Source organism: Elgaria multicarinata, chromosome 21, assembly GCF_023053635.1.
Source record: "Elgaria multicarinata webbii isolate HBS135686 ecotype San Diego chromosome 21, rElgMul1.1.pri, whole genome shotgun sequence".
NCBI lineage: Eukaryota > Metazoa > Chordata > Lepidosauria > Squamata > Anguidae > Elgaria > Elgaria multicarinata.
Genome location: NC_086191.1, coordinates 12616570 through 12633387, shown reverse-complemented (window position 1 = coordinate 12633387; position 16818 = coordinate 12616570). Strand labels below are relative to the sequence as shown.

At 46.4% G+C, this 16818-nt stretch overlaps 1 non-coding gene across 1 annotated transcript; it reads right to left on the bottom strand.

Annotated features, from left to right (window-relative positions):
• Positions 1–3616: 3616 nt before the first annotated feature.
• TRNAR-UCU (transfer RNA arginine (anticodon UCU)) lies at positions 3617–3690 on the bottom strand. Its single transcript has one exon. It is a non-coding gene; the product is annotated as a tRNA-Arg (tRNA).
• Between the last annotated feature and the right edge of the window lie 13128 nt (positions 3691–16818).

Here is a 16818-nt window from a genome sequence, read left to right as displayed (position 1 = left end):
TTCTTTGAACTGATGAATTGGTCAATTAGATTGACCCATGTTTCCTATGTCTGCAAGCTTGGATTAATTTAATCAGTAGATTAATCAACAGTAGTTTTAATTGATTCACCAGTGGAGGTAGTCAGGAACCGTTGAGGGTGGAATGAGTAGTTGAATCCAATTAATGTCCTACTTAAGGTAGACCCATTTTTAGTAAAGACTCAAATTTTAGTAAAGCTTTTATTGCTGTATTTCCAGTAATTGGCTTCCAGCCTTTAAAGTCCCAATAATGATAAACAAAGAACATATTACAATGTAATTCCTTGACTAAGACCAGAAGGTTCGAACATATAAGACCGATTCTGGCCCGCCTGCATTGGCTACTTACACGTTTCTGAGCCCAATTCAAGGTGCTGGTTTTGATCTATAAAACCTTACACTGCTTGGGACCACAATACCTGATGGAACGCCTCTCCTGACATAAATCTACCCGCTAAAATCTACATCTAAAGTCCTCCTCCGAGTGCCTAGTCCGAGGGAAGCTCAGAGGACGGCAACGAGGGACAGGGCCTTTTCAGTGGTGGCTCCCCAATTTTAGAATGATCTCCCTGACGAGGTTCGCCTGGTGCCAACAACGTTATCGTTCTCTTCTCCCAGGCATTTAACAGCATTTAACAACATATGCTGAGTTTGTTTGTTTTTAACGGACCCCAGAATAGCTGTTTTTATATGAATACTGTTGTTTTTATTCCTTTTATGCTTTAAAATTTTGTATATTTGTTTTTAATGTTTACTGTTTTTAACTTTTGTAAACCGCCCAGAGAGCTTCGGCTATGGGGCGGTAGTTAAATGCAATAAATAAATAAATATTTAAGAGTTTCCCAACAAAAGACCCAAGCAGATTTGGGTTCAGCATAAAGACTAACTCCAAATGAGTTCGTAGCGAGACAAGGAAGCTTTACAGGTGAGAAAGGTATTGCTTCTAGCAAACTCTGCTGCCTGTTGGATCTCGTTTAAGGACCAGGGAGGGCCCATTAAAAATCCCTGTCGGACATTTGATCTCAGCCAAGAAACCTAACTTGCAAGTGTGTGCCTCTGTTCTGCATTCTGGAGTTGATACCACATCTTAGGATACATCCCAGAAGCCCCCTCTACTGCAGAGTCCTCCCCCTGACACCTTTTTCCCATGGAAGGTGTCCCTGGTTGAGAAGCAGAGGTGTTCCTCAAGGTCAGGTCTCCAAGCTGTGGAAGAAAGGCCATATTTATTTATTTATTTATTTATTTATTTCATTTTTATACCGCCCAATAGCTGAAGCTATCAGTGTCTCTCTCCTCCTCCCTGCATATAATCAGGTGGGAAGCCTGGTAGCACTGAATTCTCAGGCGTCTGGCTTCCCACAGCTGGGCCTGGCTCCTCAGCAACCCCCTCTGACTCAGAATCACAGGCTATCTCTCCCCCCAGATTGGGACAAGGTCTGACAGTGTAAGAGAATGTTCTATTTCTGCTGAATTTTGTTCAAGAACAAGACCTTCCTGAACTCTAGTGTGTTTCTGTGTCCTTTGGTCTTGACTCTGATGCCTGGCTTGTCTTTTGGTTTGGTCTTATCCTCAGTCTTGACTTATCCTTCAGTCTTGACTTATCCTTCAATCTTGACTTATCCTTCAGTCCTGACTACTGGCTTATCCCACTGGTCCTCCTAGCTCACCGTGTTGCCAATCGCCCAGTCCTGACAGACAGGGAATGAAATCCAATATGAGTGATTATTTTTATGTATGATGACAAATACTTGCTTTTGTTTATTTGACAATAAGCTCCCTTCCACTTCCTAAAATGTCTGGAAAAGGCACTAATGTCAAGATGCATGCAATATATGCACCTTTCATTTAAAATTTAAACCACGGTCCATCCAATCATGGGCTAAGAGGCTGATGATAGATCAATAAAAACAAAACAGAAACTTAAATCTTGATTGCCCAGGGAGTAATCCGTCATGTGGAGGATAAAGCCTTGGCCACGTGCAGGTAGCTATCCATTCCTGAAAGAAGAAGAGATGGACATTTGAGAAGGAGCATTTAAGTGTGTGTGTGTGTGTGTGTGTGTGTGTGTGTGTGTGTGTGTGTGAAACACACACCCAAGGCCACAATTCTTTTCTGCATGAGGAAATGGACATATTTTCCTCATGAATATAAGAGTGCTTTGAGTGCTTAGCTCTTAAAAGTTCGTGTTTTTATCCCTGTGTGTTCAACCATGTTCATGCCCAATTAGAGTTGCTACATGATTTATTTATTTATTCATTTATTTATTTATTACATTTATATACCGCCCCATAGCCAAAGCTCTCTGGGCGGTTTGCAAAAGTTAAAAACAGTGAACATTAAAAAGTATACAAAATTTAAAACCATCAAAAACATAAACAGTATAAAAACAACGTATCCATTTAAAAACACCAGTTCTGGGGTCCGTTAAAAAACAAACAAACTTAGCGTTATTAAATGCTGTTAAATGTCTGGAAGAAGAGAAAAGTCTTGACCTGGTGCCGAAAAGTTAACAATGTTGGCGCCAGGCAAGCCTCATCGGGGAGATCATTCCATAATTGGGAGGCCACCACTGAAAAGGCCCTCTCCCTTGTTGCCATCCTCTGAGCTTCCCTCGGAGTCAGCACTCGAAAGAGTACCTTAGATGTTGAGCGCAGTGTACGGGTAGGTTAATGTCGGGAGAGCCGTTTTCGTCAGGTATTGTGGTCCCAAAATTATTTCTTCTTCTTCTTCTTCTTCTTCTTCTTCTTCTTCTTCTTCTTCTTCTTCTTCTTCTTCTTCTTCTTCTTCTTCTTCTTCTTCTTCTTCTCCTCCTCCTCCTCCTCCTCCTCCTCCTCCTCCTCCTCCTCCTTGACCAGTTCTTCATCTTTAACACACAGGTATGATGAAGTTCTCCCCATTCTGGAAATAGCTGAATCTATTGAGTTTGGTCGGTGTACATGCAAGGGAACATAATTTCACTTTGTTTTTGATAGGACTTTACCAAAATCCACAAAGTTCTTCAAACATGGGAGACAAGAATTTAAGATTTTAAAAAATCTGAATGTGGGAGAAAGGGGAAGTCACAGATTATTTCTAGTGGTCTCTGTCGCATATTTCTAATTGTTTGATGTGTGAGTGAGTGAGAGAGAGAGAGAGAGAGAAAGTTATTACCACAGACTTTGTGTTGGGTCAATGTTAATAATCCAGGAGAAAAGCCAGCAATATGAGATAACTGTAAATGAGTATATTCTGACCTCCTCTCCAAAAAGTCACAATGGAGTCTTCCCCAATTCATTGCAGGATTTAAAATTCCGAGCCAGGGGGCTGTTATCCTAGGAAGGAATAATAATAATTCTGCTAATCATAAAAGGGGAAAAAAGGAGGCATCTGTTCAAAGGCAAAGAAAACTAAAATAAATACAAAGGAAGGAGACATAGTATGCATTTAAATCTGGGGATGGAAATCTGAAAGAGGAGGTGACTGAAGCATAATGCACAACCGAGGCAATTTCGAGAGCTGCCGTTCATTTCCCTTTCAGAAATCCCCCAGAGTGAAATATAATTAATTAGCATTCCTTACCCAAAGATAAGTGAAAAATGAAGACACCTGTCATGGAGACCATCTCTGCCGGGACTCGAACCCGGAACCTCTGGATTAGAAGTCCAGCGCGCTCGTCCATTGCGCCACAGAGACCTCACCACGAGCTCAGCATCAGGACCAGAACTGAAAAAGCACATACCTTCTGCATCACTGCCGAGCAATTCCGGCATCCTGCTATTTCTGTACAGCTTTGTCGGGGGGCAGAGGGAAAACCTGGAGCTGGGATCCCATTCACTCGACGCCTCAAAGAGATGCCTTTCAGCATTTCCCCACCCTATGCTTTGGCACGGCGAAAGGGGAAGGGGGGTGGGGTGAAATTTCTATATATAATTCATTGGATATCTCCATCCCTACCACAAAGAGAGAAAGAAACAGCAAAAACGTGGAGCCGGGATTGAAATCTCTGTTCGGCTGATAGCGTTCATCTCTGCATAGTTAGTACCATGGACAGCGAAAAACCCGTGAGCTCGAATGTAACAGCTGTTTCCCTCAGGGGCTTCTGCCAGCGTCCCCCCGCCAACTCCCCAGCCCAGAAATAAGGTAATGCTGAGAAGCAATTTCCAATTCCCCCCCACTTAAACAAAAGAAGAGTTTCAGTGTACAAAATTACGCATGGTGTGGAGAATGTGGATAGGGAAACATTTTTCTACCTCTCCCAAAGCGGTTCATCCCATGAAGCTGATGGGTAGGAGATCCAGGACAAATAAAAGGAAGGACTTCTTCACACAGCGCAGAGTTAAATTACGGCACTCGCTACCACAAGATGTAGCGGTGGCCACCAATTTGGATGGCTTTAAAAGGGAGTTGGATAAATTCCTGGAGGCCAAGGCTCTCAATGGCTACTAGCCCTGATGGTTGTGTGCTATCTCCAGTATGTTTCCGAGCCCAATTCAAGGTGCTGGTTTTGACCTATAAAGCCTTACACGGCTTGGGACCACAATACCTGACGGAACGCCTCTCCCGACGTGAATATACCCGGTCACTACGTTCAACATCTAAGGTCCTCCTCCGGGTGCCTACTCCGAGAGAGGCTCGGAGTGTGGCAACAAGGGACAGGGCCTTTTCGGTGGTGGCCCCCAGACTGTGGAACAATCTCCCTGATGAGGCTCGCCTGGCGCCAACGCTGCTATCTTTCCGGCGCCAGGTTAAGACTTTCCTCTTTGCCCAGGAATATGGTGGCACATCCTAATTACCCACATGTTTAGTTTTTAATTGGTTTATAATGCTCTATGTGTGTATGTTCTGTGTTTTAGAGTTTTAAATTTTGTATTCTTGTTTTTATCTCAATTTTAGAATTTCTGTAAACCGCCCAGAGAGCCCTGGCTATGGGAGCGGTATATAAGTATAATAAATAAATAAATAAATAAATAAATAAATTTGAGGTAGTAAGCCTGTGTGGACCAGTTGCTGGGGAACATGGGTGGGAGGATGCTGTTGCACGTGTTCTGCTTGTTCATTCCTGGCCAATGGCTGGTGGGCCCCTGTGTGAACAGAGTGCTGGACTAGATGGACTCTTGGTCTGATGCAGCATGGCACTTCTGATGTTCTTATGTGTAGGGGATTGAACCCGCAATGGACGGCTGTATCAAAACATGTTCCTGTCCACTTTTAAAATTTTCCAGGACACTGACCCTGCCTTTTCACACATGGATAAAAATTATGCACAATACTGATGCTTCATTAAATGAGATGGGAAATGAACTTCTCTTCTGAAGTCCCATTTCTTCTAAAATCTGAGAAATTTTCCAGTCTTCAGTTCGGTTCAACTGAACCTTTGAGAACTTTTCTTTTTAAGGTTTGCGCAAGAATTTGTATGCATTTTTGTGTGCATGTCTTTCTAATACGTGCACTTTGTACACAATGTTGTCTAACAATACACCCCTTTTGTGTGAGCCATTTCCCTCACTTAACACATGTTGGGATGCTGTTTATCCCAATATACACATTTTGACACACAGGTTTGGATTAGAGATTTACCCTGGCCGAATTCGGAGAAATACGAATTTCAAAGGATGACGGAGTTTCAGTTCGATGGTGCAAAATCAGGTAAATTGGCATTAAAATATGAACTGAATGTTCAAACCCCCCCCCCATCCCAGTCTGGGAGTTTGGAAAGTATTGATAAAGGGATATGGGGTTTCCTCTGGGTTTGTGTTACAGGTACGAAACTTTATGCTCTTTATAATTTTAATTTTTGTGAACCACCCAGAGAGCTTCGGCTATTGGGTGGTATAAAAATGTAATAAATAAAATAAATTCTTTCTCCTGGAGGAGAATTTGCTACCACAAGATGTAGTGATGGCCACCAATTTGGACGGCTTTAAAAGGGAGTTGGATAAATTCCTGGAGGAGAACGCTAGCAAGGGCTACCAGCCCTGATGGTTATTTGCTATCTGTAGTATCAAAGGCAGTAAGCCTATAGTTGCTGGGGAATATGGATGAGAGGGTGCTGTTGCACACATGTCCTGATTGTGGGTTTCCCATGGGGATCTGATTGAGCACTGTGTGACTAGAAAGCTGGACTTGATGGTCTCTTGGCCACTGCTAGACCTAAGGTTTATCCTGGGATCATCCAGGGTTCACCCCTGCCTGAGCACTGGAAACCCTGTGTGTCACCTAGATGAACAGGTTTGACCCCTGGATGATCCAGGGATAAACCTTAGGTCTAGCTATGGCCTTGGTCTAATCCAACAGGACTCTTAGGCTGTTATGTTGGTGAGCATATGATGTATTTGGTATGAAAAATGTATCGTATCTTCTGCAAGCATAGTGTGTGTCTGCTCTCTCTCTCTCTCTCTCTCTCTGTGTGTGTGTGTGTGTGTAGAGAGAGAGGGAGGAAGACTTTGTGGAAAAAACCTGGAACCCCCCCACAAATTGGACACCCCTTCCAATTTTCCAAAAATCCCTAGGATTAAAAAAAATAGGCATAGAAAAAAATTGTGTTTTTTTCCTGATTATGTTCTGATTTCTCTCCCCGCCCCTCCACCTCCAGGTTGGCCTACCTGCCATCTCTTTATAGATGTGAGACCCTTTGGGAGTCAATAATGGTCTAAACAGTGGGATAAAAAAATATAGTAAATGAATAAGAAACAACGTATGAAGCAGGCATTGGCTGCAGCTCAGTTTTGTGTGTGCGAAACTGAGCTGAGCTGAAATCCCACGCCCAGAATTGCTGCCCCATTTGGAGCAGCTCATTTGGAGGATATTTCAATGACTTTTGGGGGAGATGGGGGGGGGAGAGAAGAAAATCTAGCAATTCTGGGAGTCTAGGAGATCTCTCCCCCACCGGCAATACTTCTATGGAGCCTTCCAGGCTGCCTCTGACACTGGCGGTAGCACATAGCCATTGATAGCCTTATCCTCCATCCCCTTTTAAAACCATCCAAGTTGGTGACTACATCTTGTGGCAGGGAGTTCCAAAGTTTAACTATGTGATGAACTCTTCCTTTGATCTGTCTGGAATCTCCCACCCATCAGCTTCACGGGAAGATGGCTGTTGCATCATCTGGTAAATTCCTGCTTTCCAGGCTGAGCATCATGTCATTCCTTTCACTCACAGGGGATGGTCTACAGACCCATCACCATCGTCTTGACCCTCATTCTTTTCTTCCCTCCCACTCACCATGTTTTTTTGGACTGGTCCCATTTTGGGGCTTCTCCACCTCTCTCTCTCTCTCTCTCTCTCCCCTCTTTGTCTCTCTCTCTCTCCCCCTCTCTTTCTCTACTTCTTTTCCACCCAGTGGGTGTCGGAAGGAGGTCTTTGCAAGCCAGGCCATCCGCAAAGCATCGCTATGGAGCTGTTACCATGGGAACTGGCGTGGTGTCTCCGGGCCTCTTATCTCCACAAGGACACGGCTGCACTCCAATTAAAGCTTTTATGAGAGGGCATCTTCTGGGTGAAGTGTAAGCTTTCTGTCCAGGCATGATAAATATAACGGCTTGTTTTTCCCTCCCCAACAGTCCGTCTTTCGTAAAAATGACGTTTGCATGCGTTTGCTTGCAATACCTCCCCAACAGAGACACCATTGGTCCATCTAGCATAATATGGGCTATTCCAGAGGCCAAATTTGGCTTGCTTGAGGTCCCAAGCTGGCCTTCCATAATTCCCCAGATGGCCACATTCCAAGCTTTTGTGCAGCTCTAACCCCATTCTAAAAAGTTGAAACCCCATTCTAAAAAGTTAACCCTCTCCAGGGTTAAATTTTTGGTGATGCACTAGAAAATAATAATAATAATAATAATAATAATAATAATAATAATAATAATAATTTTATATCTCTCCCCAGCCAGGCAAAACCTCCTACTTTCCTTGGCAGGAGAAGCTCCATCTCTTTCAACAGTTGCACGTGAGGCAGAAATCACACAGGTGCAGCTGCCCAGACACTGCATCTCTCTGCTGGGAAAGCCCCTCCCCATGTTTGAATTCCTGCCTGCTATGCAGTCTTTAGAGGAACAGAACATTTGTCGGGGTGGAGTGGGGAAGTGGTGACCTTAATGCCTGTCATGGTCAGGGTCTCCTTCAGTCGCTGTCCTCCCAGTACTTAAGCATAAAGCCTCTGGCCACTGCCACACACACACACCCCCGGCCTCATGCTCCTTGCCTTTTGCACAGCAGGCTTTGTAAAATGCTAAAGTGGGTCGCAGAGCAGAATACAAGAAAGCCAGGATCGATTTGGCATTTGGGGGTGGGGGATGATAAAGGGGGGGGGAAGAGGAGAAGAAAAAGATGAGATTGTTCGTCCTCTTCAAGGGAATGAGCGGGGCCAAGGTGGAGGAGTTCTCCGGCCACTCGAAATGAAGTGGGCGATTAAGGAGCGACGCGCTGGCGAGAATGCAAGGGTGAGCCGGCGGTGGGTGGGTGGCGAGGGCAGGGGAGGGGAGACGTGCCCTGATTTGTAAAGGTTAGGCTTGGTTAATCCAGAGACGGAGCGACGTGCTGAGCATAGCTCCGTGCAGCCGGGCCAGACATTAAAGGCTTTGGCAGCGACCAATCTCAGACGATGCCCTGCCTGGAGCCGGGAACGAGACAGCACCCGGGAACGAAGCAGGAAATTGAGGAGGATGTAGCAATGGCCACCGGTTTGGATGGCTTGAAAAAGGGATGGGATACATTCCTGGAGGAGAAGGCTAGCAATGGCTCCTAATCCTGATGGCTCTGTGCTTCCTCCAGTAGCAGAGGCGGTAGGCCTGTGTACACCAGTTGCTGAGGAATATGGGCTGGAGGGTGCTGTTGCACTCATGTGGGTTTCTCGTGGGCAGCTGGTTGGCCACTGTGTGGACAGAAGGCTGGATGAGATGGGCTATTGTTCTGATCCAGCAGGGCTCCTCTTATGTCCTTAACAAGGTTGTATCTCACCCATCCATACCCCAAAGCAAGCAATCTACTAGGGCAACACAGGATTTTTATGCAAGGTGTGGACATCAGGAAAAACTTCCTGACTGTTAGAGCAGTACGACAATGGAACCACTGCTGGTGGTTGGACTCAACAGCCTTATAGGCCCCTTCCAACTCTACTATTCTATGATTCTATGAAAGTGGATAGGGAGGCATTTTTCTCCCTCACTCATAATGCTAGGACCCAGCTGGGTCATCCCATGAAGCTTTTCAATGGGAGTTTCAGAACAGATCCGAGGAAGGACTGCCTCAAACTGTGCCTAGTTAAACTATGGAATTCACTTCCACAAGATGTAGTGATGGCCACCTATTTGGATGGCTTTAAAATTCCTGGAGGAGAAGGCTATCAATGGCTTCTAGTTCTGATGGCTATATGCAACCTCCTTTATCAGAGGCAGTATGCCTGTGTGCACCAGTTGCTGGGGAATATGGGTGGGAGGCTGCTTTTGTACTCAGGTTTTGCACAGGCAGCTGGTTTCATAGAATCATAGAATAGCAGAGTTGGAAGGGGCCTACAAGGCCATCGAGTCCAACCCCCTGCTCAATGCAGGAATCCACCCTAAAGCATCCCTGACAGATGCTTGTCCAGCTGCCTCTTGAAGGCCTCTAGTGTGGGAGAGCCCACCATCTCACCAGGCAACTGATTCCATTGTCGTACTGCTCTAACAGTCAGGACGTTTTTCCTGATGTCCAACCGGAATCTGGCTTCCTTTAACTTGAGCCCATTAGTCCGTGTCCTGCACTCTGGGAGGATCGAGAAGAGATCCCGGCCCTCCTCTGTGTGACAACCTTTTAAGTATTCGAAGAGTGCTCTCATGTCTCCCCTCAGTCTTCTCTTCTCCAGGCTAAACATGCCCAGTTCTTTCAGCCTCTCTTCATAGGGCTTTGTTTCCAGACCCCTCTGAAGAGGTCTTGTGTTTGTCATGGTGTGAACAGAATGCTAGAGGAGATGGACTCTTGGTCTGATCCAGCAGGGCTCTTCTTTAGTTTTTAGGTTCTTAAATTTCGACATATTGATTTTGACACGAATCGGCTGCACCCTGTAGTTTGGGAAGCCTTTTGGAATTTGAGGATGCGTCCGCAGTGTGTAGAATGGACATTAGATGGCACTAGCAGGACACAGCTAGTTTTTCTGTTTCTGTCCATGGAATAATCACCCCCACCCACCCCCCATTCACTAGGATCTTTCTAGTTAACAAATTTATTGTGTGTGTGTGTGTGATTAAAATAATAGACTTAAACTGACACATTAGATAAAGAAACAGTCCAAAACTCGACGCCCGTCCCTTTTTAACCTTGTCTGCCTGAGGATGCTTTATTCTCGCTGAGGGCACTTGCACAACAGCTAGAAAGCTGAAATTTGGTACTCAGATAAGATGTACCCAAGATATTTCTCCCGAAGAAAGAGGGCACAGATGCACATCGAGTGTCGTTTTAAGTCAGGTTTTCTGAACAATGCTCTTCTTTCAGGAACCAAACGCTGGGGAGAAAGAAACAGTTTTCGCTCCGGGAGAATTAAGAAAAAAAGATCCCTTTACTGTCTCGCTACATGAAGATATCTTAATTAAGTTCCTTGTACTGCATGCACGAGGTGATGGAGATGCTCTGATCCACCTGGCAAGGCTAAAACCCGCTGTTTCCACCTCATTTATTCCCATTAATGGTGTTTTTAATAGATGGCTTTCCTGTTACTAATGTGTGTCAGGTTGGTGGCGGGCTCAACCCCCTGGGGAAATGGGGCAGGAATCCAGGGAGTTCCATGTGCCCCGGGAGACCAGCTCTTCAAAAGGAGCATGTACCACATCTGTAGAGAACTGGATTCCCCACGAGATCAATGCTAGGGAAAGCACCAACCGCTACATTTCTGCTTGCAGGGAAGACATTATGAGTAGGTAAGACTGGCAGCTTTGGGTATCTCTGGGTCGCCCGATTAGGCAGAAATTAAGCAGGCAATGCATTTTCCGGCAGCAGGGAAAGTGACACGTAGTTTTCGCATTCTTCTCTTCTAGGTGGTAGGAGCCATTTCTAACATTAGCTGGGGAGGCAAAGGCTACTGTACTGGCCAAGCCAGGCTTCTCCAAGCTGGCAACCATCATGTTTCAGATGGCAACTTCCAGATTCTTGACCATTGGCCATATGGGATAAGGATGATGGGAATTGAAGTCCAAAACATCTGGAGGGCATCCGGTGGGGAAAGTATGGGCCAAGGACTGTTAAACTGTCTGGACTCCAGTCTTTGGGCCTTGCCTGGACGATGGAGCAATGTTCTCTGTCATTACTCTCTAGCCTCCCAACGCGGGAAAGGGCGGAGCTCAGTGGTTGGAGACCTGAAGAAGGTCCCAGGTTGGATCTTAGTATTTCCCCATTCTTAAAGGTTGAAACGTGCCTGCTAAGGCTTCCTTACAGGCAGTGACAGATTTTGGCTAAACCCGGCTGCCATTTATTTTGGTATTTCAGGCCGCACCCTTATTTATTTATTTATTTATTTATTTATTTATTTATTTGATTTTTATACCGCCCAATAGCCGAAGCTCTCTGGGCGGTTCACAAAAATTAAAACCACAATAAAACACAATAAATTTTGCCTTTGACTCCGCCCACAGTGGAACCCCCCCACACTTTTGCGCTACACCCCCCCAACCGCAGCTCCATGCAAGCCCACCCCAAGAACTGAATGCAGCCTCCACGGAGATGTGAAGATCTACCAGGGGTCGATTATTCAGGGATGGATTTCCGCCACAGCGACTTCCTGACGCAAGCGTGCCGATGGTTGGACAAGATCCTGGTTCCTGGTCTTAAGCAACTGGGACATCTCCTCCTCCGTTTTGGAGAAAGGTCAGGAGAAGGCCCGTCTTCGACGTGATAATCACCAAACTCCGTGACAGCTCTATTTATCACACGGCAAAGAGGCTGCCTCTCCCTCCTTCTCTCCCACCCCCCCTCCAACACCTTCCATCTTCAGAAATGCATTCCCTTTTTTCTCTCCTGTCATTGCTCTCATTTTGCCTCACAATGAGACGTTAAAGAGCGCACAGGAGCGAGAGGCAGAGACTCAGGAAGCCTCACTTTCTTTACATTCCCAACGTACCCTCCGCTCGGCGAGCGAAGTCGGTAAATAATTGAACAAGCGTTGTACGCTTTGTGAGGTGCCCGGGGTGGGGGCACATGGGGGGGGGACGACAGAATTGGCTCAGCTCGCTTCCCCCGGCAGCAAATATTTAGCGAGATTATCAGTCCGGAGCATGGGGGAGGGGAAGGAATCCTTGTTTGGAGAAAGGGAAATGAAATCCTTTTTCTTTGGATCTCGTGAACCGCTCGCTGGTGTTGGCAACGTTCCCTGCCCTTTCCTTCCCGCCGGTTTCCTTCTGAGGGGCTCGTAATCACCAGATGAATGCACGGAAAAGGTTTAATTAGATACGGTTAATGGCACTTAATAGCTTTTTTCTTTTCTCTCCCCCCCCCTACCTTTTTTTTTCCTCCCCACAAGCTTGTTGGCTTTTTCATCTGAGACTGATAAACAAAACGGCGACGTTTGAATTTGGAAGGAAGCGGAAAAGCGGGATTGCTGTGCCCAGCCACCATCCCTCCCCGCAACGAGGCAGAAGAAAGTCACATTCCACCCCCAGAGGAAATGGTGCCAATGAAGTGGATTTGCACGGGCCTGCTCTGCGTAATTTCGTCTGTTTTGGAAAACGAAGATCCCGTGGGAAAGCATGGTCTTCGGGGTCCAGGGACGTTCAAGGAACATGGCCCGTAGCTGGGGGGTTATCTGTGTCATCACCCAACCACACATGCCATTGGTCAGTTGATGTGGTAGTTGTCAAGTGATGGTAAGCCAGGCCCGGTGCTGGCTCCAGGGTTTGGAGGGCTTTGGGGCCAAGTACGCTCAACGGGCCTCCTTCCTCAGCAGGTCTACCTTCTCATCACCATGGTCTTTGACGCCTCGTCCTCTCTCTTGCCATTGGTAATGCTTGCTTGACAGGCAGAGAGCCCGGGAGCAAGGCGGCATGATAGCCCTCTTCAAATACTTAAAAGGTTGTCATGCAGAGGAGGGCCAGGATCTCTTCTCGATCCTCCCAGAGTGCAGGACACGGAATAACAGGCTCAAGTTAAAGGAAGCCAGATTCCGGCTGGACATCAGGAAAAACTTCCTGACTGTTAGAGTAGTACGACAATGGAATCAGTTACCTAGGGAGGTTGTGGGCTCTCCCACACTAGAGGCCTTCAAGAGGCAGCTGGACAACCCTCTGTCAGAGATGCTTTAGGGTGGATTCCTACATTGAGCAGGGGGTTGGACTCGATGGCCTTGTAGGCCCCTTCCAACTCTGCTATTCTATGATTCTATGATCCTCTTTCTCACGACCACCATTGCCTGGGCCAGAGCAAGAGGCAGGCGAATGAGCAGGTTGCATCGAGCAACTCCACCGGGCTTTTTCAATGGGCCCCTGCTGGGATACGGACCATTGGCAGGGGCCCAATTATGCTGACCCTTGAGACCGGCTCTGCTTTGCTCTTCCAACTCTGGGAGTCCAAAGTTCTTCTTCTGCCTGTTCTCCCTTCATGTCTCTTCTGCCTAGAACTTACTGCAACATCGCCTAGGGTGACCACATGAAAAGGAGGACAGGGATCCTGTATCTTTAACTGTCGTGATGCAGAGGGAATTTCAGCAGGTGTTATTATTTATTTATTTATTTATTTATTTATTTATTTATTTATATAGCGTCATCAATGTACATGGTGCTGTACAGAGTAAAACAATAAAATAGCAAGACCTGCCGCATAGGCTTATGCTGGCAGTGGCAGCACCTGGTGAAACTCCCTCTTCATTACAATGGTTAAAGCTGCAGGAGCCCTGCCTTCCTTTGTATCTGGTCACTCTAGTATAGCTCCTGCAGCTTTAACTGTTGTGATGCAGAGGGAATTTCACCAGGTGCTGCATGCATCCAAACGACACCTGCTGAAATCCCCTTTTAAGTTATAGGAACCCTGTCCTCCTTTCCATATGGTCACCCTAACATCACCAGCCCTTTCACTGGACTCGTCACATCAACCCTTCTCAGGCCAAGTGCCACCGCTTGAAAACCTGAAGGAGAGCTAAATAAAACCTTTCCCCTAGCTATGAGGGAAACAGGTTTAATATAGGATCTGTCTGAATATACTGTGGGAATACTCTGGTGTGGGTGTTTAATAGCGGTAAGGCAGGTAAATAATGCCAAGCTGACATGTGGTATTTGGTAGCTCACAAAAAAGTTTATTGTTGTTTAAAAGCTTTAAATCAAAATGTAATACTTTCAATCCTGCCTGATCTAAACTCTCCACACACCAACCACCTCTCTCTCTTCAAACTAATCCTAAGGCCCTAGAAGCCAAACTCTTCTTACTCTACAACTAAACAACTCTCCTCACACGCACTCAAACTCACACACCTCACAAACGCCCAACACTCTCCTTATATACTCCAGTTCTGGGCTCCACAATTCAAGAAGGACGCAGACAAGCTGGAGCGTGTTCAGAGGAGGGCAACCAGGATGATCAGGGGTCTGGAAACAAAGCCCTATGAAGAGAGACTTAAAGAACTGGGCATGTTGAGCCTGGAGAAGAGAAGATTGAGGGGAGACATGAGAGCACTCTTCAAATACTTGAAAGGTTGTCACACAGAGGAGGGCCAGGATCTCTTCTAGATCCTCCCAGAGTGCAGGACACAGAATAACGGGCTCAAGTTAAAGGAAGCCAGATTCCAGTTGGACATCAGGAAAAACTTCATGACTGTTAGAGCAGTACGACAATGGAACCAGTTACCTAGGGAGGTTGTGGGCTCTCCCACACTAGAGGCCTTCAAGAGGCAGCTGGACAAGCATCTGTCGGGGATGCTTTAGGGTGGATTCCTGCATTGAGCAGGGGGTTGGACTCGATGGCCTTGTAGGCCCCTTCCAACTCTGCTATTCTATGATTCTATGATTCCTTTCCCCCCCTCCCACCTATGACATCACAAACCACACCCACCCAGTTCTAACGTTCCCTACTTACCAGACATACTAACCTAGACGTATACGATATACTCAATTGTGGGGGTAACGCCACACTTAACGTCTCTCACGGTATATTTACTTATTTATTTATTTATTACATTTTTATACCGCCCAATAGCCGAAGCTCTCTGGGCGGTTCACAAAAATTAAAACCATAGTAAAACAACCAACAGGTTAAAAGTACAAATACAAAATATAGTATAAAAAGCACAACCAGGATAAAACCACGCAGAAAAATTGATATAATATTAAAATACAAAGTTAAAACAGCAAAATTCAAATTCAAGTTAAAATTAAGTGTTAAAATACTGAGAGAATAAAAAGGTCTTCAGCTGGCGACGAAAGGAGTACAGTGTCGGCGCCAGGCGGACCTCTCTGGGGAGCTCATTTCACAACCGGGGTGCCACAGCGGAGAAAGCCCTCCTCCTAGTAGCCACCTGCCTCACTTCCTTTGGCAGGGGCTCACGGAGAAGGGCCCCTGTAGATGATCTTAAGGTCCGGGCAGGTACATATGGGAGGAGGCGTTCCTTCAAATAACCTGGCCCCAAACCGTTTAGGGCTTCAAATGTCAATACCAGCACTTTGAATCGGACCTGGACTGGCAGCCAATGAAGTTGTAAAAGGACTGGTGTAATGTGAATTTGGTGCCATCTTGTTATTTTCCTACCCAAATCTCTCCTCCAAACTAGGGACAGGTGTGAATTTAGTTCGGTTTGCAATTTGGGGCGGGGCCAGCACACAGGGGATTCCTGCGGCAGGATGGGGCGAGGAATCTCCAGTGCTTCGCTGCACATGAGGTTTCCCGGTCTAGGTAGGGTGACCATATGAAAAGGAGGACGTGGCTCCTGTATCTTTAACAGTTGTATTGAAAAGGGAATTTCAGCAGGTGTCCTTTGTATATATGGAGAACCTGGTGAAATTCCCTCTTCCTCACAACAGTTAAAGCTGCCCTCTTTTAAATCTGGTCACTCTAGTATAGCTCCTGCAGCTTTAACTGTTGTGACGAAGAGGGGATTTTACCAGGTGCTCCATATATACAAATGACACCTGCTGAAATTCCCTTTTCTATGCAACTGTTAAAGATACAGGAGCCCGGTCCTCCTTTTCATAGGGTCACCCTAGGTCTGGGAAACCCATCTGTCTGAGTCCCCTTTGCTCCTTCTTGGCTGGCTTTGCTCTGCTCACAGCAACTCCTCCACAATGCAGGGCAGGAGTAGCCCAGGCCGAGTCCTTCATCAGACGTCTCTCCTGGCATTCCAGCCAGGAACAAATGACGCCCAGCAGCGGCAGCTGGTGGCTCCGATTTTGGCATTGCTGTGAATCCATTCTGGGTTTCCATCACAGACGGCCAGAACTCTCAAGCAGCTGCCCTAAGTGCCGAACCTATTTTGGATTCAGCGTTTCGTATAGCTCCTTTAGAGTTCTGGCTGGTTCTGATGGAATGGATTCACAGCCCCACTTCATTCAGAGCCACCAGCCTCCACTGACATCAGGTGGGTGTGGCTGTGCCCCGTTCTATCAGGGCAGTGCCACACCCACCTGACATCATAAACCCTGCGGAGCGCTGGGTGGGTGTCATACGTCTTGCACCCCTAATGTATCCTGAATGGAAGTTTTCAAATTGGGAGCTCTGGTTCGGAAGACTGTGGAAAGGTTGCCATAGAGGTAGGAGTATCATAGAATCACAGAATAGCAGCGTTGGAAGGGGCCTACAAGTCCATCAAGTCCAACCCCCTGCTCAATGCAGGAATCCACCTTAAAGCATCCCTGACAGATGCTTGTCCAGCTGCCTCTTGA